We start from the raw sequence: 23825 nt of genomic DNA, 5'->3' as shown, positions 1-23825 counted from the left end.
ATTAACAAAAATGTTGGTGTTTCAAACTTAAGTTGCCCAGTTTGCACTTAATGCGCCTTGTGTTGTTTCTTATTTTACATACATGCATGTTCTACAAATTAGTTACTAAAAAGAATGGTGTGTAATTGACAAAGACTGCTTGTCCTGTATAACAGTGTTTTATATGTGGCAAACAGAAACATAGAAACCCTACAGTACAGAAAGGCCATTCGGCCCATCGAGTCTGCACCGACCACAAACCCACCCAGGCCCTACCCCCATATCCCTACATATTTACCCACTAATCCCTCTAACCTACGCATCTCAGGACACTAAGGGCAATTTTTTTAGCATGGCCAATCAACATAACCCGCACATCTTTGGATCTATACTATTGTACTGTCAAAATAACCCCAAAATAAAAAGCACTGACAATTTTAGCACTTAAAATCCAATGAGCACACCTTCTTTAATACTTGATTCAGATATTGGGAGAGACCAAAACATTTTTTTGAGAGTCCATCCCAAAGTTCAAGCCTTTTAATGTCTATCCTACCTCTATAAATGTCAGTTCACTTCAGTTTTTAAAGCAATTACTAGCGAAGTGATTGAGATACTGCTACAGTACCATTAATTAATGGAAAATTTAATTGGATTTTTTTTAAAGTAGGAATTATTTTGGTTGCATGATAGGGCTGTTTACACCAGCTAGGAAGCCAATGACAAGGGTCATCCATTTTAATAAGAGTTAATAAATGATGAAAGTGGTGAAACAAAATTTCTTTAGGCAGCAAGTTATTCATCAACTCAAAAGCCCATGATTTTAAAGGAGGAGCTGATACAGAACACAGAATCCATCAGGGGACAGCCAGTGCACCCAGAAGCAGGAGATTCAGTCGCTCTTAACTGCAGGGACTTGGTTCCATAAATTAAATCAGAAACCCACCTAAATGCACTATTTGGTTGTTAGACGTGTGTGGAAGATAGTCAGGTGAAGAACACAATCATGAACCTACACCCTTGCCCATCCTGGCTCACAAGGAAATCCAATATAAAAATTTGAAACTTTGCAGCCCTCTTCTATCACACAATCACCCTCACAGCAATGGATCCTGATCTACGTATTTAATGACTTATGACTTAGGGTGGGCTGCCTGCTCAAAAGAGCAGTTCAACTTTGAGATATGGCAGTAGTTTGGGGAAAAAGTTGTTTTCCTCATACTTACTGCCATTTGGTAGGTTTTCGCCCAGGAGGGGAGTTAAAATTATGGCCATGAAATCTTAGAGAATGTAAGGGGCTGTAATTTGGCTCTCTAATCTTTGCTACTTGTCCTGCAAATTTCTCCTTTTCAAGCTATCCAAACCCCTTTTGAAAGGTTTAAAACCGGCTTGCACCACCCTTTCATGTAGTGCATATCAGATCATATAAAGAACATATTCCTTTATGTTGTCTTTTGTTCTTGTCAATATCCCTCCAATCTATGTCCTCTGATTACTGGCCCTGCACGACTGGAAACGGTTTTTGATAACTAACAATGCCAAAATGCTTCATAATAAATATCTATTACCTCTCAACCTCTGCTCTAAGGAGTCAACTCCAATCTCCCCATATGACTGCTGTCTCTCACCCCAGTAGCGTTTTAGTAGTTATCCTCTGCACAATCTTGAAGACATTTTGACATCCTTCCTCAAGTCTGGCGTACAGAACTGGAAAAAAAAGTAAACCTAACCAGCTTTATAAAGGTTTAGTATAACTTCCCTGCTTTTGTACTCAATGCCTCGATTAATAAAACCAAGGATTCCCATGTGTTCTTAAAAAAAACTTTCAACTTTTCTTGCCACCTTCAAAGATTTGTGCGAACACATTTTAGAGGAAGAGAGCGAGATGGACGTATGGGGAAAAGCAAGGAAAAGGGATTTACTTTGGAATGCTCTCGCAAAGAATTGGCACATATACAATCAATCCTTTCTGTGATGCAAAGTTGTACAGTTCTGCAAACTTACACAGTTCAATGGAGAGGAAAGGCTATCCCAAAGGTAAATGAGAATCAAAACCAAGTTCTCTGATTTGATCCTAAGAGGTTTTCATTTTCGAGGAGCCATGAGAAGTTTTCATACTCTTCAGGGAGTCCAATGCTAAACAGCAATTCCGGATTCACAGCGCTACAACAGCGGCATGCAATTTTGCTGACAGATTAAGGAAGCCCAAAATAAAGCAACTTGAAACATACAAAAGAAATAAATGCAAGTAGCAAAATGGAATAAAGTATCATATTGAATTCATGGGGATTTGAAATAAAACGGAAAAAATCAGATTGAAAGCTGAAACGATCAGTGAGAAGAACAGAAGAAAGAAAGAAGCAAGAAGCAAAGGATAGAAAAGTAAGCAACTTGAGAACATACAATCTAATTTTACAATGTTTAGATAAATGGTTCATCAGCATGAATCACTCTTGCAAGCGGTCAATCATCTTGTTATTATACAAATAAATATAGAGCAGTGTGAATCAACTGCCGTAAAAGAAAGATCCAGGAGCAACAATAAGACCATTTACAATCCAGATGCCACGGTTTTGTCTTTTGCTCGTTTTTCTTCAATACCACTGGCAGCAGACTGAGTTAACACTAGGAAAGGCATAATTTGATTTGTGAAAACCTTTATTCTTTTGTAAAATGAAATGTTAACATTGTTACAGATATGGTCAGTCATTTATTGCACATGGTATTACTTATGCTCACATATTGATACACGATTTAAAAACTGAACAGTGCAATCCAACTTCAGCTGATCGTCTCATTTAACTTCAACAGAATAAGCTCTCGGCATTCTGTTCTCCAAGTCTGGAGCAGAAGCGCTCTCCCTTTACAACTTATTGTTTGCCTGTACAATCCTGTCTCCAAAAGCCAGATTGACTTTTGGGGGCAAGTTTCCACTTTGAGCCTGATGGGGCACAAATTGTGCTTGAACTTGCACTGGTTAGGCAACAGTCCAAGGTTCCAAGGTTAAATATTCTATGAATCACTGCAATCGGTACAATAGGTTTTCCTTCTCTGCATTAAAAATGTGGACTGATTGAGAGGGGAAACCTGCTGTAATTTTAATAGTCAAAAATTAAATCACAAAAGTTAAGCATTTTTGTTAGAGTGTTTTAGTCATCCAACCATGTGAACCTGACTTTAAAATCATTGAATAAAAATTTGAAAAATCAATACCAAATCATTTATTAATTTGGCTGGTATACAATAGTCCACTTCTTAATATATTCAACATCCTCAAAAGGTAAAATTTTAAAATGTGCTTATTATGCCTGTGCATCTAAGAAACTACAACATTGTGAAGATCGTCCTCAAATGTTTCCCCAATCAATTGCAACTCTCCAGCCTCATTAATTCTATCTGGAGGATATGCCGTTTTGTGAGCAGGGTTGATTTCTAGGCAAATGTTTTAAACCAGCATTATAGATTATAGAAACATGAAATGAGCTTAACAAAACGCTTGCATTTAAAATTTCCCAATTGGCAAATTTTACCCAAATTGTCTGGATAAAACTAATGTAACCTGTATTCCATAGATTTTTTTTGACTACATTCGTCACATAGAAACATAGAAACCCTACAGCGCAGAAGGAGGCCATTCGGCCCATCGAGTCTGCACCGACCACAATCCCACCCAGGCCCTACCCCCACATATTTTACCCGCTAATCCCTCTAACCTACACATCCCAGGACTCTAAGGGGCAATTTTTTTTTAACCTGGCCAATCAACCTAACCCGCACATCTTTTGGACTGTGGGAGGAAACCGGAGCACCCGGAGGAAACCCACGCAGACACGAGGAGAATGTGCAAACTCCACACAGACAATGACCCGAGCCGGGAATCAAACCCGGGACCCTGGAGCTGTGAAGCAGCAGTGCTAACCACTGTGCTACCGTGTCACCATGTCTACAATCCTCCTGAACACAAAGGACGTATGCTGTATAGAAATCTTCCCAAGATATATGCAATACTAGTATCTGGTATATCAGACACACTACAGCAACTATACTGTAGTTCCACATAATGTGTGACAGCATGTATGCCTGCATCATCCAGTGAACCACAAATTGCTGTACAGCCTTTGTGGCCAGTGCATCTTCAGATTCATTCCCATTTGAGAGGCAGGAGCTGTTCCTAGGTTCATCGTAGGTAGTATCTGCCAGTTTAGGTTGTGGAAGCTTAGTCACTGAGTATGTTCAAAGCAGGGGTCGAGAGACTTCTAGATATCAAGGGATGCAGGGAGTGTGCAGGAAAATGGTGCTGAAGAGAAGATCAGTCATGACCTAATTAAATGGTTGCGCAGGCTCAAGGGGGCTGAATGGCCTACTCCCATGTTGCTCTGTGCATAGAAACCCTACAGTGCAGAAGGGGGGCCATTTGGCCCATTGAGTCTGCACCAGCAACAATCCCACTCCAGGCCTTATCCCCACAACCCCACACATTTACCCCGCTAATCCCTCCAACCTACACATCCCGGGACACTAAGGGGCAATTTAGCATGGCCAATCAACCTAACCCGCACATCTTTGTGGGAGGAAACCGGAGCACCCGGAGGAAACCCATGCAGAGATAGCGAGAATGTGCAAACTTCACACAGACAGTTACCCAAGCCAGGAATCGAACCTGGGTCCCTGGAGCTAACCACTGTGCCGTCCCATAGTCACTTAGCGAAAGTAGTCACTTTCCAGAAAAGGTAACCAGGCAGTATATCATACAAGTATTGATTTGCCCACCAAGAAACAACTTAAAGTAATTGTCTATGTAACACTTTGCCAACTCTCAAAGGCAAGGGAGGCACTATACAAATTCAAAGAGTTTCTTTTGAATATTCTTATTTCAGGTTATTGGCTGGTCACAAGAAAACAGAGAGAGGTAATGCACTAATTTAAGCTGTTCGACTCCAAATATGGCCGATTCTTTCAAGTTTTTGTAGAGGCAAAATGAAAACACAATTAAGCATAACATCCTATCTTAATTTTGTAACTAACATGAATACTTGCAGAGATTGAAGATTTAAAAGCACAATCTCATTTAAAAGATATTACCATAGCGATTATACATCTTTCAGAAACTCAAGTGTGCATTACTTCAACAATAACCATTCATTTAAAAGAGCCTTAGAGTCTTTAAACAAAAAAGTTCATTTAGAAAGCAATTTAAACTGCGGTATGTATTGATAATCGAAACAGAAAATGCTGAAATAAAAGCTGGCCAACCAATCAGGATAGGTGAACATATCAAGTTTGGTCTTTCAAAGCATTACCTAAGTTACCAAATCTTTCCCAGTCAGCACTGATCTGCTTCATATATCCAACATTTTCTCTTCTTATTTCAGATGTCTAACAATCAGTTTGCTTTTTATAACTGTACTAATATGTTCACATGAAATATCAGTGCAGTGCTAGCACATTACAAACTATAATACTTTGTTCCATAGCAATCCAAAGGGGAAAGCACAAGCAATTACAAACGTCATGTTTAAGTTACTCATCCAAGCATGAACTCAGATTTTTAAATATAGAACAATTATCTGGCAGTGAGTACAAGGCTGGACTTGAATCAAATAGCTTGGAGAACAACAAAAACCTGGAGTTTCACTTAACTGCCTTCCAAACATCACCTGAATCACAAGACCTATCTTGAACACATTCCCCCTTATCAATTGCTTGCAAGAAAATTACTTGTCATTTTTGTTTTTTAAAAAAAGTCTGATCATCAAAATTTACATGAGACCAAGATGATAATAAGTAGAATATATAGAATGATTGATTGTGACAGGATTCCATTTGTCTTCAGTTGTGCATGGAAGGCTTCTTAAAGGGAGGGTAGGTGCAGAGGAGGAGGAGGGATGAAAGAATAAGAGAATAACTACCCAAAACCAGCACAGAAATAGATGTAAACTACACTACCATCCATCCAAACAAGCAATCCATTGAGAAGGTTATTTACATGGATGAGTTTAGTGTACTGGTCATTAGTGCCAATTCAAATCAAGAATATACACAATTACACATGGTGAGGAACAAGTCAAGTATCTGTCCTTCAAATCTATACAAAGTACAAAGTGGCTTGAATGCAGGTATTAAACTTCAGTCTCATATTTACAACATACCAGCATAATTGCAATAATGAGAGCAATGTAAATAGTTAAAAGTGCTGGCTGAAATTACTTTGAAGACAGACAATTCATTTCTGATATAATCATTCAGAATACATTTGGGAGATTCATTGGAAGATAATAATTAGATCATTTTACAGCTCTAAAGAAGAGTTGTACTGTAACTAGTAAAGTTAAACATTTTAGTTATCTTTACATTCTTCAGTATATGAACCTGCTGATGGCAGGTTCATGTTGATGTTATCTAGAAGTCTATCAGCCAGTGCAATTGGAGGTATGTGGAGAACTTAATGAAAGGGTGATGAACCCTACAATTTCTCAAGGAAATCAAAACTGATCACTAAAATGTTCGTCTCAGCTTGGAAGTTAGATGTTTGAAAAGTTAGGAGTTCAGGCCAGTCATCTTACTCTGCCAACTTCTGCTTGAGGGGCAAGATGGCATCATATTGAACTGTCATCGAACTAAGACAATTGCAACAAAATCTGTTGGAAAGATTTTAAGTTGGAGATGAGGGAAAATTGGTTCTGTCATATTGGATTCTGCCCTTTTCTATTTTATCAAAAATATTTATAATTTTTTTTTTAAATGGAAGAATTTATCTACGGAGGATTTCAGGTTTGTAACTGCATTCAAAGGTGCACACAAGGCAGGAGTAGGAATTTTTGGCATGTATAAATAATTGATAACTAGTGCAATAATCAAGTTCAATGAATACAACACCTACCTTATCATCCCAGAAATCAGGTCAGTGTTACGGTTAGTGGGGATCTACCTTATGCAAAATTCAGTTTCCATTAAATTCATGAACTTCTTGAGTGCTGAGCAGTCCTAACGGCTATTGCATTCTGGAAGATAAAAATCCAATACAATTATGAACTTTTAGTCTCCAGACAGGTTCTCATCATTTCACAGCAAGTCATACAAAGGACATTGTTATCAAATAAGGAAATCTTTCCTAGGAAGACGAGCTTCATATTAAAACCTGACTTTGACATCTTTAGTCTCATAACATTCTCATCACAGCTGGAACAATTTATTTTTGGTTTCAGAAAAATATCAAAGTTTGCGCTGTAACGTACTGGGACAATTATGTTCTGTCACAACTGAACCTCATAACTGATGACTTTTTTTTAAGGAAAATATACCCCACAATCCAGCTAGTTGGTTTAATTTTACACATCAGAGGACTTAAAATCAATGTGATATCAACGTAGTTGGAACCAAAAAAGTGGCACCATTGCAGAGATTTGACAGTAAAGAACATTAGAATGCACTGGCGAGCAGTACTGTTGTCGTTAAATATGTGACCCAGTGCAAACAGCTCCAAGATCAATGCTTTCATAACCCAATCCTCATGTTTATGATTTGTTTACATTCAGAGATTGTTCTTCCTCCATTAATAATATTGTTGCTTTAGCAATGATCTATTTTTCATTGTTTGCGAAATCCCCATTTCAGAAAACGAATACATAGAGGGGACTGTATTTTTTTTTAATTGAAGGAAGGGGTGATGCCCTGCAGAATGGAAAGAACCCTCCAAATTATTATTCTTTAGCTCTCTGTCAGAACACGGACCCACAGTGACACAGGTATGGTGATGAGGTAGGTCCTTAAATCCACCCTAGCCAGAACAAGGATCGAACCCCATGCACTGATCTGATCCACACCTACCATGTGACCACCCCTTTGATTCCCACATCCAAATCATTCATATACATATATATATTGTAAATAGCTGGGGACTGAGTATGGATCCTTGTATACCCCACTAGTCACAGCCTACCAACGTGAGAATGACCCGATTATTCCTACTGTTTTCTGCCTGTTAGCCAATCCTTAATCCATGCCAGTATATTACGTCTGATACCATGTGCTTCAATTTTGCTGACCGATATCCTATGAGGGACTTCATCAAAAGCCTTCTGGAAATCCAAGTTTACTACATCTATTGGCTCGCCTTTATCAATTCTGTTAGTGACATTCTCAAAAATTCCAACAGGTTTGTCAAAAATGATTTCACGTTCATAAATCCATGTTGACTATACCCAATGAGATTATTATCCACCTGTCGATTTATCACATCCCTTACACTAGATTCCAGCATCTTCCCTACTGCTAATGTCATTCCGTTTTCTCTTTCCCTCCCTTCTTAAAGAGCAGGGTGACATTTGCTACCTTCCAATCTGCAGGAACTGTTCCAGAATTTATAGAATTTTGGAAGACAATCACCAATGCATCCAATAGGGCGGCACAGTGGCTAGCACTGCTGCCTCAAGGCTCTAGGGACCCAGGTTCAATTCCCGGCTTGGGTCACTGTCTGCGCGGAATCTGCTCGTTCTCCCTGTGTCTGCGTGGGTTTCCTCCAGGTGCTCCAGTTTCCTCCCACAGTCCAAAAACGTGCAGGTTAGGCGAATTGGCCATGCTAAATTCTCCCTCATTGTACCCGAACAGGCACCCGAGTGTGGCAACTAGGGGATTTTCACAGTAACTTCATTGCAGTGTGAATCGAAGCCTACCTGTGACTAATAAATAAAAACTTTAAAACTATCTCTTTCAATCCTCTGGGATGTAGAATATGCTGGTGCCAGGGACTTAACCTTCAGTCCCATTAATTTCTTCAATACAATTTTCTAACAAATACTAATTTCCTTCAATTTCTCATTCTCCTTTAGATTGTAGAGTGGATACTTCCTCTTTTGGGGCAATCTAGAACAAGAGGTCATAGTTTTAGAATAAGGGATAGCAGATTTAAAACAGAGATGAGGAGAAACTATTTCTCTCAAAGGATCATGAATCAGTGGAATTCACAACCTTTTCTTATAAGTTTCTTGGACCTCCTTTGCTTTCTTCTAAAATGCTCTCAATCCTCAGGTTTGCTACTAGAAGAGGCAACTTTAGAAGCCTTTTCCTCAACGTCCTTCAGCTGACTGACTCTTTTTGGGTCTTTGTGCCTTGACAGAAAGTATAGTTGCTGTGAAGCATATAATAATTATTTAAACACTATCCATTGCCTATGTACCATCATATCTTTTAATGTCTTTTCCCAATCCATCTTAGCCAATTTGCCCTTATACCATCATAATTTCCTTTGTTCAAATTTAACACACGTACTTCAAATCGAACTAGCTCACTTTCAAACATGTCAAATTCTACCATGTTATGGTCACTCATCCTTAAAGGTACACAATACTAGATTAAAAATAGTCTGTTCTCTAATCAGTTTCTTAACATACTGCTCTAGAAAATTATTCCTAACATGCTCCACAAACATCTTCCACAGTTCATGCTCATGAGATTTACCTCGTCTATATGCAGATTGAGGTCACCCATGATTACTGCATTACCATTGCTACCTGCTTCTCTAATTTCCTGATTAATACAATGCCCAACACTACCACTACTGTTTAGTGGCCTATAAACAACTCCTATCAATGTTGCTGTCCCTTGCTGTTTTAGTTCCACTCACCATTTTGTTCTTGAATTCTGAGATCCTCCCTTACTAATGGACTGATCCCATCCATTTTTGGCAACGTCTTATCAGCACCATCTCCTTTTCGCCTTCTAAAATGTCTAATATCCTTGAACATTCAATTCCCAGTCTTGGTCACCCTGCAATGATGTTCCCGTAATGGCATTTAGGTCATATCCATTTACCTCGATTTGCGTCTTTAAATCATCCACCTTGTTGCAAATGCTGCGTGCATTCACGTAGAGTGCTCTTTTGATATTATTCCACATTCCAAGCTTAGTTGATGCTTGCCTTCTAACTTCACTTCGCTACTTTTCTAGTTCTGTTAAACTTTACTTCCTATTTGAGCTACCCTCAGGTTCCCATCCCACTAACAAGCTAGTTTGCGAACCCCCCCTCATCAGTATGAGAAAATCTCCCTGCGAGGATGACCCTTCCATCTTGTACCAGATTCCACCTGAGCCCGGAATCGGTCCCAATGCCTCCGAAATCTGATGCTGCCCACCTACACCAACTCTCCAGCCACATGTTCAATCAATCAATCCTCCAATTCCCATGCTTGCTATCACTTGGCACTGGGAGAATAATCCTGAGATTATTGCTCTTGTAGTCCTGCTTTTTAATTTCCTTCCTAACCCTCTAAAATCTGTTTTTAGGACCTCAACACTCTTCCTATCAATGTAGTTGCTACCAATGACGATCAATATCTGGCTGTTCAACCTCTCTAAGAAGGATGTCCTGCAGCCACACTGTCACCCTTGACCCTGCCAAAATGAACAAATTCACATTTTTCCACATTATACTTCATCTGCCATTTCTTCCCTACTCACTTAGCCTATCTATATTTCCTTTGCAGGCTCCTTATCTCCTGTTCAAAGCTTATTTTCCTATCTATCTTTGTGCCATCAGCAAATTTAGCAAATATACATTCGGTCCTGCTCTTACCGCCTGCAATGGGTGTATGTTGGAAGGATTTACAGGTTGATACTCAAATGTGTTCGGCTGCATTATAAATATACCTTCCTTGGCCAGCTGAAGAAGGATTTAAACCTGGAACTTCAGGTTCAGTATCCATAGAATAGAATCCATAGAGTAGCAGGAATGCTCTCCGCTGTGCCACAAGACCTCGTCCACCCTCTGCATTACACCTGGTATATAATTATTTAAAAAAGCAAATTTTACCTGTGTTGTTCAAATGTGACCTTATGTTTGAACAGCATTAGCTATCATCACAAAAACATCTGCTCATTCCCAGCTAAAATCAGGGCATCCTGAGAACTCGGAAATGCAAAGTGGCTTGGCACCAAGACAGAAACGGACATTGAGAGAGCCTATCCATGGATCTAAATGGTGAAATGAGATATGCAAGCTTCATTAGGCCCTTCGTTAGATTTCTTCCTTCTTGGGTGGTTTGTTCATGGGGTTATTTTTAAACAGCATTTGATTCAAGGTCATAAACAGTCTTCATAATGTGGATCCTTCTAACTTTGCATGGGCAAGAACACCAGATTTATAATTTACATTGCAAACATATTAAGCACCCTACATTGACTCGTTTCAAGGAACTTTCATTTTGAAAAAGTCTGCACTTAAATTTTCTTTCAACCTTCTTTAGGAATGTTTGCAGCAGATGATCAGCAAATCGAGCAATATTGACAGATCGATATCATTGTTAAACAAGAGGTTTCCACTTGAGGGAATCAAAATTCAAAAGGGAATTCTGCTAAGATCATTTTATTTGCAACAGTAAATGCTGAAAATCAAGGGGTCACACTTTGATTTAAATCCGATTTGACTGAAGTCTTGGTATTTTTGATTTTGTATCACCTTTGCTTTCCTTCATTCTTAAATGAATTTGTAAGCCACAACATTTCCTGCCTCAAATCATTCTTTAAAATCATGAAGAAACTCCTTCCAAGCTCACCACCAATGCACATGCATTTTCAATTTGAACTTGCTTCATAAAACTATGAAATTAAATGCTATTTGTAATTTATCTGTATATTAGTGGATGCCTTTTGCTGCAACGCAAATACATGAGAAGGAGCTCAAAGTGGAAAGAAAGGCTGCAGAAAGAACTTGCCACATAAAATATTTCACAACATTCTTCACTGTATTATTTGAAATATACTTGGGGGAGGCATCACCAATTTATTTATTTGTCCGCGTTAGCACCCAGACTGAGTATCTAGCGTCACGTTCACCATGAACCACTTTCGGCGCAAGAAGCCAAAGCGGCCCTGTTCTTGTCACAGCCACTTTTCTGAAATGATTTCTCAAAACCATGTCACAACATTTCAAAATTACCAACTGCTGCAGAAACCATTCTAATTTTATGCTCTATGATTCCCTTCACTATTGTATCAGGGTGGTCTCTATATATTTGTGCGAATATAGTACTACTTCAGAAACAAGTCACTCTCTATGCAATTGGTCTCATGTGAAATATAAATTTTAGAAGGGGTATGCCAGATTGAGGCCCTAAAACGTTGCTAATTTCAAATACTGTTTCAGAAAATCTTGCATCGCAATAGCTGACCTTTTCAACTGTGTCAACTGCTAATACAATACAATATACAGTCTATGAAAAGTATATGGAAGTTTTTGGCTGGCTTCAGTAACTCCTACAACAGCAGCTCTTTACTCAAGTGCCTTCAATTATAGTGCAGAGATTAAATAAAGAAAGTATGTTTAAGTTTTGCATGCATGTACACACTTGCTATGGCTTCCCTCTTCAGCTACTATAATATAATCATAGAACCCCTAGAGTGCAGGAGGCGGCCATTTGGCCCATTGAGTTTGCACCAACTCTTCGACAAAGTATCTTAATCAGGCCCACCTCTTGCCCTATCCCCGTAGCCCAACACATATACCCCAGTAATCCCCCTAACCTACACATCTGGAGACACTTTAGCATGGCCAATCCACAAACATGCACATCTTTGGGCGGTGGGAGGAAACCCACACAGACAGTCACCCAAGGCCGGAATTGAACCTGGGTCCCTGACACAGAGGCAGCGGTGCTAACCACAGTGCCACAGTACTGTATTGAGGCAGCACGGTGGCGCAATGGTTAGGCACTGCAGCCTCAATACAGTACCAATTTTAAGAAAAGTTTGAAACTCAATTATTTTTGCAACTATAAACTAGGTACGAGACAGAAAGCAAGAAAATGAATCTCCTTAATGTGGAATTAGTTTATACCAAAAAGGAGTCCATTGTCAGATAACTGTCTGACAGAAAAAAGTATTAGCCTTAATTCTAACATTTTAATTTAAAAATGGTGATTACTGACAGCAAGAATCTCCAAATTTTATGGGGACAAAGACAATTCTGCTGTGTGCTTCGAGAATCCTTAGGATTTTAATATATTTCTCCCAATACCCGAGTTGAGCTCTATATTTTTCTTTCAACTTGCCATAGACGCTGCACTTTTTCGTGCATTTTATTTTAAAAGATTAAATAAAACAATTGAAGCTTTAGCTATAGAATGCATACCCAATTTGATTAATGGCTTTTTAACAAAATTACTACAGAGATACTAATCCTTTTAGAGCTATGGAATCACAAATTGTGTGCAGTGATAAAAGTCACTTAAAATATTAAGAGCAGCAATTAAACAAAAAGCAGCTCTTAAATATTACAAATACATATTAAAGAAATGAGGGTGATGAGAAAAGAGAGGCAAATCTTACACTATTTTAACTCATACTATTATTTCAATCATACCCTCCAAGTCTTTTTACTGCCTCTTCTCCACTTACCAGTTAATCCGCTCCCGCCCTTAAGAAAAGCACATTACCATATGATGGCAAAATAATCAATGCAATAAGGGGCATTTTTGAGGGCAAGATTAAAGCACCGTTCAGGGAATATTATTCAGCAGCCAGCTGTGCTGAAACTCATTTTCGTTTGTTTAAGGCTTGTAACGACCGGTTAAAACAGGCAAGAGTTGCCATTTGTGTCACTGAGCTGCAAACAAAAATTTACTTCCAAAAAGTTACCTCAGCTTAATTGTGGGCAGAGACTTTCACATCAGGATGTTCCAAAGCATCCAATTAAGTACTTGTGACATGTAGTCACTGCTGGAATGTCAGAAACGTGGCAGCCACTACGTATACAACAAACCATCACAAACAGCAAAGTGATAACCAGATAATCTGTACTTCGATGTACATTTTTGTTACATAAATATTGGCCATGGCACTGAGGATAACTCTTCACCCTTGAGAAAACAGATGGGAACTTGGTTTAATGCGTCATCCAAAAGGCAGCACTTCAGACAGTGCAGCAGTCCCTCCCTCAGTACTCCCAGGGAGTGTCAGTCTTGATATTTGTACTCGTGTCTCTCGAGTGGCACTGTCTGAATTAGCGGCAAGAGTATTACCAACAGCATTACGGCTGACCCAAATGTCTCTATTTGAATCTGTGAATAACATGCCTACAATTAAAAATTAATTATTCAAAAGTCAAACAACAGAGTAGAGCTTAACAATCTCTTCCTTTTGCAAACACTCAGTAGCAAAAGACAAAATGCAATGTTGGCCTTCAGTGTAGTATGGAACTTTTTTGATGAAATAGACACAAAAGCCTACTGATTATTTTGGGCAACATGTTAGGTAATTTGTGCTAAACTGTGCATCAACACAATTACTATGGAGATATGCAGATCATATTACAAAGATAATTGACTTTAGCCTCACTAACGCTAGCTTTGGGAATCATACAAAAATTAGAGCTATAGCATTAGAGACTGGCTATAATGGTTAGTTGTTTTTACAAAGTGAAGAGAGCCCAGATGGGTTATTTGTTACATATAGTATAAATAACTTGTGACAATTATTTTTCAAGTACCTTTTTTGAAGGGGCGCGATCAAAAGAATATTTTAAAATGTTAATTAAGGATCGAGCTTAAACAAAGCAGTTTATACAACTTCTCGGAGTGAACTGGAAACAGTGCTAGGACTTTCAATATTAATTATTTGATAGTGTAGATACTTTAGTTTCATGTGTTGTATTAATGGCTTACATACCTCGGCTTTTGTGTACATTCTCTGTAGGCCCTGGTACAATTGGGGGGTAGGGAACTAGAGGTTAATGTATCAGTATCTTAAACTGAGGAGTCATCTCAGTGGATTATCTGGGATTTTAAACTCAGCATCATTATAAGGAGAGCAAGAGTAACAAAATTAAGTCATATGCCAAAATTTATTTTTTGGCTAACCACTCGTAAATCAGATTAACTGGTCAAACATCAACATGGCCGCCATGTTTGACTTCTGTATTCAGCTATTGAGTCAGAGTTCCAAATTTCCATCACCAGACATATCATTGCAAGCCATCACAACACAAAGAGAAACTAATTATGGGGGATAAAATGGTAATTCTTGATAAAGCGTGCACATTCCTTGAAATGACATGCCTGTTAAATGTTAAGTCATTCCACTTCATTTCAAATTAGAACAATAGCGCCCTGTTACAGTCATTGCCTGACCAAAAGAGTACTCCAATTTTTACATTTGCCTATTTCCTTCCCATTTCTTCCATCAAGGTACAAGTCCACAGAACTTGTCACCCTTCAAACTGTTGTTCTTTATTTGTGAGCTTCAACAGCAAATGGAATAGGTTATTCATAGAATTGCACAAACTCTCTCATGTTGGTGTTGATCCTTTACCCAGGGTTATGGAAGGATCCAAACATGAAGATGAAAATTTCAATGCTGTGAAGCGTTAGTGGACCGGGGGCTAATGCAGATCAGCAAATACATCATAGAGTCTCTACAGTGCCGGAGGCCATTCGGCCCATTGCTGATGGATGAATGGACCAGATGTAGGTAGGATTCAAGCAGCTGAGCATTGGGTAATCTCAAGTTTGCATCCCAAAATGGGATGCCTCAAAGAAAGGCACTGGAATAGTTGACTTGGGAGGAAAGAAAGACATAAATGGGAGTTTCTACAACAGCTAGGCTGAGGCAAGGCTGGAATCGAGCCATTTAACAAAAAGTGGAATTAAAATGTCTTTGTGATGAAGAGGATGTGGGGTCAGAAACTCAACTTAGAATCAAATAGGATGCTAAGGTTGGGAATGTTCTGCTTCGGCCCAAGACAGTGGCTAGGGAGTGAGTAGAATCAAAGACTAGGTAATAGAATATGTGGTATGGCCTGGAGACAATAGCATTGGACTTTCCAATTTTCAACTGGATGAATGTTCATCACATTCAAGGCTAGATGTCAGACAATAGGTCGGACAGCACAGTGGCAGTGCAGAGATTGCTTAGTCGGTAAAATAGAACTGGATGTCATCAAAATACATATGGAACATGCAAATAGAGGGGCCACAAGGATCCTTGGGACTCCAACTGCAACAGTGCAGAGGTGGAAAGAGAAACATTTGCAGGAGATTTTCTGCCTGTGACTGAATTGGTGAGTGTGGAACCAGGCAAGAACAGTCTTATTCAGCTGGACAATAGCAGAGAGGCATTGGAAGAGGATAGTGTGGTCAACCCTGGAAAAGTTGTGGAGGTCAAGGAGGATAAGAAGAAATAATGCACCATGGTCACAGTCACAGAATGCCTCATTTGTGACTTTGATTAAGGCTGCTTTGGTGTTATAGTAGCGAGGGATGGAAACCTGATCAAAGATGTTCAAACATGGAGCTATGAGAGAAAATGGTCAGGGATTTAGGAGGTGACCACATATTCAAGCGCTATGTTTTAATTTCTAGATTTACTGAGCCATTAAGATAATGCTGCATTTTAAGGTTGCTTAATAAAAGGTAATGTACACATACTTCAATGCATCATACCAGGTATGACACATACCTTACTTCTAAGATTCTCTTTCTTCAAAAATATCCTCTGTTAATCAAGACACTCAACTATTATTCAAATCAAAATCATTTAGTCATTAAAAAATGATGCAAAACCAGCCAGCCATATCCCATATTTCAGTAACTTGCCTCAAACGCAAATTAAACTATCAAATATGAAGTATGAGTCATTTGTCCAAAATTTAGAGCTAATTATAGACAAACATGCTATTGTATAGAACAAATTTTCAAAAATATGAGCAAAATTTTCTGCTGTGGAGTTCAGTCACCCATTCTAAGTTTTTTCTTTCAATTACATTTGATGCTCAAGGTGTCAGTGATTTCAGTACTGAACAAGAATGGAAAGTAGGAACAAAATTCAATTCCAATCTCCGCTGAATTTAGCCAGCCAATGACCATGTTAGATGCAAAGTAAATCTCATCAATAACAGCATCTCAATCCCAGCCCAAAAACAGTACAGTTACTGGACCAGTATGATATTTTCCATGTCCTTCACCAGCCATCTTAGTAGCAGCTCCAGGCGACAATATCCATTGGCACATCCTGGGTCCCTGTGAATGGAATCCCCGAGACACGGAATGAGACCACACACACACTTAACATAAGAATAGTCAGTCCTGTATTTGGATGGGCAATAAGATTGAACATTAGATCAGTAACTGGATTGGATACTTACAGTAAAAGTGATGTCAATAATCCACACGCTAAGACAAATTGGATCGTGCAGTAACAGACAATCTTAATAGGCAACTACGAACTGCACGATCCAGGGACAGTGTGTGTAATCCACCCATCCATCCTCACTCACCCACCCACCTTTACCAAAAGCCTGGGTTAGCTACTCAATTCAAACCCAAAAGGCGGAAGGGCCGATCTTAGCATTTAAAAATTAATCCTCTTTACCACTGCAAGCTGAGAAGAAGCAATGAGCATATAACAGAATGGGTTTACTCTTAAATGTTATAACAAGATAGAACATTCCCTGCAACTCCTCTTGCTCTTCTATTTTGCGTTTAAAATGCCCAGCAGGCATTTTCTGCAAATTTTCTTCTGCACTGACGTCATGAAGTGATATCAATTGTGTAGTTTCTGTAATGTACTCATGATGCGACGGGAGTGGAAATTTAAGATGCCTTCTTCAGATATCTTCCTTTACAGCAAGATGTATATGTTTTAATGTTTTTAAATGCCAGCTTCATCCGTCCAAAGATATAAGTATCGTTTATTTTTAAACAAAGGAGTTTGAGGTCTCGCCATTCAGAACCTCTATTCTGTGATCACCAAGGGTAGTTCTTTTTCCATAACTAAACCAATTTTTTTTGTTAAAGTATCCCAGAAATGATAAAACTGATGATTCACTCTGCTCTTGAAATGACTACCCTGTACAACATTGCAAACAGAATACACAACAGCAAATGAGCCAGGGAAATTGAGGTGCTCGAGCATGTGATGTTATTGAATTCTACCAATTAAGAACAGCACAAACGGCCAATTATTAACATACGTTCCTCTCTTGTCCTAGTGAATTTCAGTGGTGCCATTTCCAAAACTTATTTGAAGTAAGGTCATTTCTCAGCCAGTTGACAAGTCACCTCAAAACAGAAGAGAATATAATTACTACACTCAAATGGACCTTAAAAAGCAATCCACTTTGAGAAATAGAAAATTCACACTGGTACAACAACTGCAAAAGTTGATGGGCAGAATTTTCTGTTTTTTTCTTCTAAGTGCTGGACCAACGAGAAAATTGGTGTGGCTTTTCTTGCTATATTGTTCAGCGCTTAGAAGAAAATAAATCCCGAAGGCATATCCCATGCCATCATGCTGGTGTGGCGGGACCTGAAACAGCCATCAATGTCAGTTTTCCGGAGATTGAAAACCATTCTGTTATATGCCTTTTAAAGGGCACCTTGATCTCCAGCACTCCAAATAAAAATACAGAATCCTTCCCCTCGCATATGGAGGACCCCACCCCTCTCCTCCTGAGAACAGCCCCCACACACCCCAGAGGAAGTGTACTGCACCCCGGCACTGGGCAGGGCATGTCTCTCTCCCCCCTGGGGGCTGTACTCACCGGCATGGTCTCTTTGTCTGCTTCATCGTGCTCCAGACCTGTTGTAAACCTCACCGGTGTGATGGGAAAACCTCAATGTGGTGGCAAGCCAACTAACAAAATAATAATATATTTAAATAAGGTTCTTGTCCTTCCTGAGTGGGAACGTAATTCCATCATTGGCAACTGGGGGGGGACGGGGGACAATGTCACTATTGGCCTCTTGTGGGATTTTGCATACTTGTTGCCATTTGCGCCCACAAAATCCCGGGCAATATGCCTCAAACTTTTCCTCCAAGGCCCTTTTCAGCTTTAAGGCTGAAGAAAAATAGGAGATAAGAAATAAGAACATTTCTATTCTCATTACTACAATGTCTCAAAATGGTGGCATAGGTCACCCCAAAGAAAATTTAGTTTCCTCACTTAAAATCACATGGTATTACAAATTCTGCAAGTCTCAAAAAAGGCTGTAGGGATTAACGCTCATCCTATTAAACAATCAGCAATTCCATAACTGAAGTAAATTGCACTACTCTGCCACCTTTTTAAAAAAAAGTTCTCATATGCATGCACAGACGTGTTCTTACTTAGTAACTCCCAATGCAATGTCTTACTTCAAGCCTAAGACAGCAAGGGTGTATTAACAACATGAAATTACTGGCTTCTATTTCAACAAAAATTACAGGTTCTGCTGACCCAATTTAATATAATGTTCTGCTTTTGTACCAATCACTTCTGAACGCCCAGAAAGAATCCTGTCTCCAGACAGGACTGAATAAGCTGTTACTAAATGATTGACCTTAAACACGTAACAAAGCTAGCAGTGTTGCAAATTCCAACTTGTGCTGAGGTCGTTTGGTTCTGTATTGCTGACAGGTTAGATGTATTGAACTAAATCTGCATGAGCAAAACATACAAACACACAAGTTATCCCAAAAACCCTGATATTTAAAAAAATGCACAAGAACAAAATTTCAATATCTAATGTTTAACAAAAATTCATCACAATTTTAAAATGTTATTTTATAATTTTGTTTATTTCACTTTCTTCCTCAAGTCCTTCAGCAAAATGTATTTTTCTTGATCTCTTGGATCATCCCACTGCTCTCCTACAACACCCTGTTCCAGTCACACACCCAGGTCAAACAGTCAAAATTGTCATTCAACAATAAAGTGGCCTGCAGTGCTAAACTAATGATTGCTAACGAGACACAAATTAAGAGAGATTTCTTCTAAAAACATTCAAAGAAAATGCCATACAAAAGTTACCAAACAGCGCAAAAAGGCCGTGCAAGATAAAACATCTGAAGGAATTAGGATCGTGCTGGTATAAAGAAAATAGCACAGATGGTATTATCCTACTTAACCTGGTGCTGGCAACAAAACAGAATAGGAATTAAAGGAAGTTGGTTGGATTTGCAAATGGTGGGAAATGATTGGCACCACATCTACAAACATCCACCCCCTCCACCGCCGATGCTCAATAGCAGCAGTGTGTAACATCCATAAGATGCACTGTAGCAATTCACCAAAGATCCTTCGACAGCACCTTCCAAACCCACAACCACTTCCACCTAGAAGGACAAGGGCAGCAGATACATGGGAACACCATCACCTGCAAGTTCCTTCCAAACCACTTACCATCCTGACTTGGAAATACAACGCCGTTCCTTTGCAGTCGCTGGGTCAAAATCCTGGAATTCTCTCCCTAACGGCATTGTGGGTCAATCCACAGCATGTGGACTGCAGCGATTCAAGAAGCAACTCACCATCACCTTCTCAAGGGCAACCTAGGGATGGGCAATAAATGCTGCCAGCCAGCGACACCCATGTCCCACGAATGAATAAGAAAAAGTGGTGTTCCCACAGCGACTGGTGTTGGGACCACTGTTGTTCATCACTTAATAAACAATTTGCACTCAAATCACACCCACTTCATGCCACAATACAGGAAGATATGATTAAAGTTGCAAAATAGGTGCATGATAGGCAAATTAACTTCAACATGGATAAGCACAAGTAGTTGTTTTAGGTAGGAAAAATAATGAGGCCACGTACTGCTTGGAAAATAAGTGTCTAAATGGGGTAGAAGAGGAGGGATTGGGCTGGGTACAAATAAACAAATCAATGAAAATAGCAACACAGGTTAATAAATTCATTTTAAAAGACAATACATTGAGGAATAAAATTAAAAAGCAGATAAGTGAATCGAACCTTATTTGGAGTAATGTGAACAGTTCTGGTTTCTATACTATAGAAAGGACATAGGTGCAAAATGATTTAAACTATATCAGAACAGTGTCACATGCACTGGGAAAGATCGAATAGGCTGAGCTCTTTTCCCTAGAAAAGCAAAGACCTGATAGAAGTCTTTAAGATTATGAAAGAATTTTGATAAGATAAACATAAAGATGACCTTTTTACTTGCAGGGCCAGAACTGGGGGAAATAAATATGACAGTCGCTTATAAATCTTAAGAAATTTAGGAGAAACTCGTACCAAGACAGTGGTTGGAACGTGGAACCCACTATCACAAGAAGTAGTTCAGACAAATAGTATCATTTAGATACAATAGATAAACTTAAGGGGAGGAATACACAAAAGTGACAAAGAAGTAGAAATGAAAGTTGCTAAGATTTCTTGGAGTGTGGGAAGGCAGGTGTGGAGCATCAACACCAGCATGGATCTGCTGGGCTGGATGGTCTATAAATGTTTAATAACTTTGAAATGCTTGGACAACTGAGATCAGATCTAATCATTTGCCTCACTGTTATAGGCAATGTTGCAGCTATGTTTGAATATCTTTAACGTAGTTCGTTTAGGACTCAATACTTCTCAAAGTCAAGCAAACACATGGTTTGAAGAATGATCCACTCTGTGCCAAAGTTCATCCTCTTCTTTTAAAAAAGTGATGCAGCTAAAGTGTCAATTGTTCAGTTATACAAAAAGCTGCATCCATTAATCCAGACCTCTGCAAGAAAACAAGCGGGCAATATTTTCATGCTGCTTCTTCTAAACACAGAATTTCCTGAGACACCGTTGCAGAAGATTAAGCATTGAGTGAACAACCATTTGTTGAAACAGGGCTGCTTGAGCAATGGTAATGTGATAATCTGTGCAATGATATTTAATATCAATAAGCAAGTGGGTGCCTGAATACCTGTCAGACCAGTTTATGATGTTTTCACTTGGGGAGATTCCTTTGAATGGCAATCAATTTTCTGATCCTTCTGCTCCACATCTGAAAGGACAGTGACAGGCACTGGTGGGAGGGAGATGGGATTAAAAAAACGTCAAACTGTGTGCGCCTTCTGTGATTAATAATTTGGCCAGTTTAAAACTCAGATTTTGGCAACAAGTTTTCACGCTTCCACGATACAAAGGGGAGTTGCTACATAATCGTTTTGAATTGGAACAACTTAATATCATTTGTCTGAAGCTCATGCGACTCATTTCAAACATTAGAAACAGGCGTCAGAAACTTCCAATCCTCATCCCAAGTGGACAAATATCACAGCACTTTTGCTAAAAGTAGAATGACCCAACTATTCATCACCCTCAAGATAGACATATCATGGATTGACCAGCACAGAAAGAGGCCATTCAGCCTATCGTGCCTGCCCCACGTGCATACATAGACATGTACACACACACATACACACCTAAAATTACAAACTTCTACTACTCCACGCTATATGGGCTACTCTACTGATGATCTTGGTTGGACCAAGTCAGCATGCCCGAATGCTGCATGTCAGAACAGCTTACAATAACAGTGGAGCACAATAATGTGGAGATTAAAACATCTCCAAGTTAGTCAATGTATCTAACTGTAAAATATTGTCTCATCTAATTTGTTGGGGAGTGGTTTATCCCATTGGGAATAAAATGAAGTAATGAGACAAACAGAGAATATGTAATTTACTAACATCTCTTAGTGTTCCTTTTTCTCTCAAACTAAACTCCGCAGTAAACTCTTCAAACTCTTGAAATCCTTGCCTGTTGATAGGACCACAAACACTACCAACCTTAACCTTTCCCCACCGAACTGTGAAATCCCTTGGCCGAAGTCTTTCCTTGTTGAGGGCAGGGATATGATTTTCCAGTACTGCTGAAAGTGAATGGGGTTTTGGCTGGGACATCAAATTTTCCGTTCCCGCTCGCAATGGGTTCACCACGAACAAGATCAAAGAATCCCACTCAATATGCTTACTAATTTTAGCTGAAATAAATCAATTCTTCTGTATTTAGAAATCCACTATATTCAGCTTTTATCTTTTTGGGTATGTGTATGCGCAAAGGGAGTGGAAAGTATAATTCTGGCAGAGTGAGAGAAGTAGGGTCAGTAACAGCTCAAAACTTGGACTGTAACCAGTGGCTCGTTAAAATAACAGCGTGTTTTAAGCTCTGAAGCTTTGTTCTAGCCCTACTCAAATACATAAAACCAGAGTTGTTGAACGAATGGTTCTTTGATGTAGCAAAAGCTGTACTGCAACCCTTTTCACTTCCTGAAATTCCAACTAAACTGGATGTTTCTTCTTTAAATTAAAAACCAAGGTACTGCTCATTTGAAACTAAATCATTGCAGATACCTAAAAATGCTTTTAATATACATACATATTTATCTGTTTGCAATTAGAGTAGATACAGAAAATTGTGCAATAAGTACTTTTTTTAAAAAAACTTCATAAAGCATAATTGAACCAAATTTACTGAGACACAAGCAAACCAAGCTTTTAACAGACTAACTCATCCTTTAGACTAGTGCCATATTTCCCACAACGCACCACCTATTTCCACCAATAGCCATATTTGAATTCTTAATTTCTCCTATTCTGATGTCTCTCACATGGAATGTCATTCCCCAGGGTAACAACGGACCTGGTTTCAGGCTTTTACCAATGTCTCTATTATAGTAACATGACATTACTTCCTGACAATTTTCCAGGTAGTGCATTTTGTCGAGGCTGGCTCAAATGCAATATTAACAGAAGAGCGGAAGTCATTTAGATGGGGTGCCCCCTCGTCCGCAGGAGGTGAAACGTATAAAGAAATCAGTAAAGGGAAGGAAATAAGGGAGGGATTTATAACCTCAGCAAAAGAAATCTTCAAAATGTTCTTAAATCACTTGATGGTGCAGATTCAGGCCAATTACAACCAATGTACTTAATGCTTTGGCAAAAAAATGACTGCAATTGGAAAAATTGATTTCAAATGTGCAATCACTACTTCTGTTACGGTTAGAAAATGTATTATGTATTTTAAAACTTCTTGATGTTTGTCTTTTTAACTTTTGATATGAAAAAAAATCAATAAAAAGCCTTCACTAAAGTCTGTG

The 23825-nt window shown here is 39.0% G+C and overlaps 1 protein-coding gene across 6 annotated transcripts in view; it reads right to left on the bottom strand.

The window, feature by feature from the left end:
• LOC144508603 (nuclear receptor coactivator 3-like) overlaps positions 1-23825 on the bottom strand; it is a 210978-nt gene that overhangs the window by 131881 nt on the left and 55272 nt on the right. For all 6 annotated transcript variants that reach the window (XM_078236776.1, XM_078236774.1, XM_078236780.1 and 3 more), the window contains exon 2: positions 6860-6980. The gene's annotated coding sequence lies outside the window, so the exon portion shown is untranslated. The remainder of the gene's footprint in view (positions 1-6859; positions 6981-23825) is intronic.

Source organism: Mustelus asterias, chromosome 20 (genome assembly GCF_964213995.1).
Source record: "Mustelus asterias chromosome 20, sMusAst1.hap1.1, whole genome shotgun sequence".
Taxonomy (NCBI): domain Eukaryota; kingdom Metazoa; phylum Chordata; class Chondrichthyes; order Carcharhiniformes; family Triakidae; genus Mustelus; species Mustelus asterias.
This window is presented reverse-complemented; position numbering and strand designations above follow the sequence as displayed.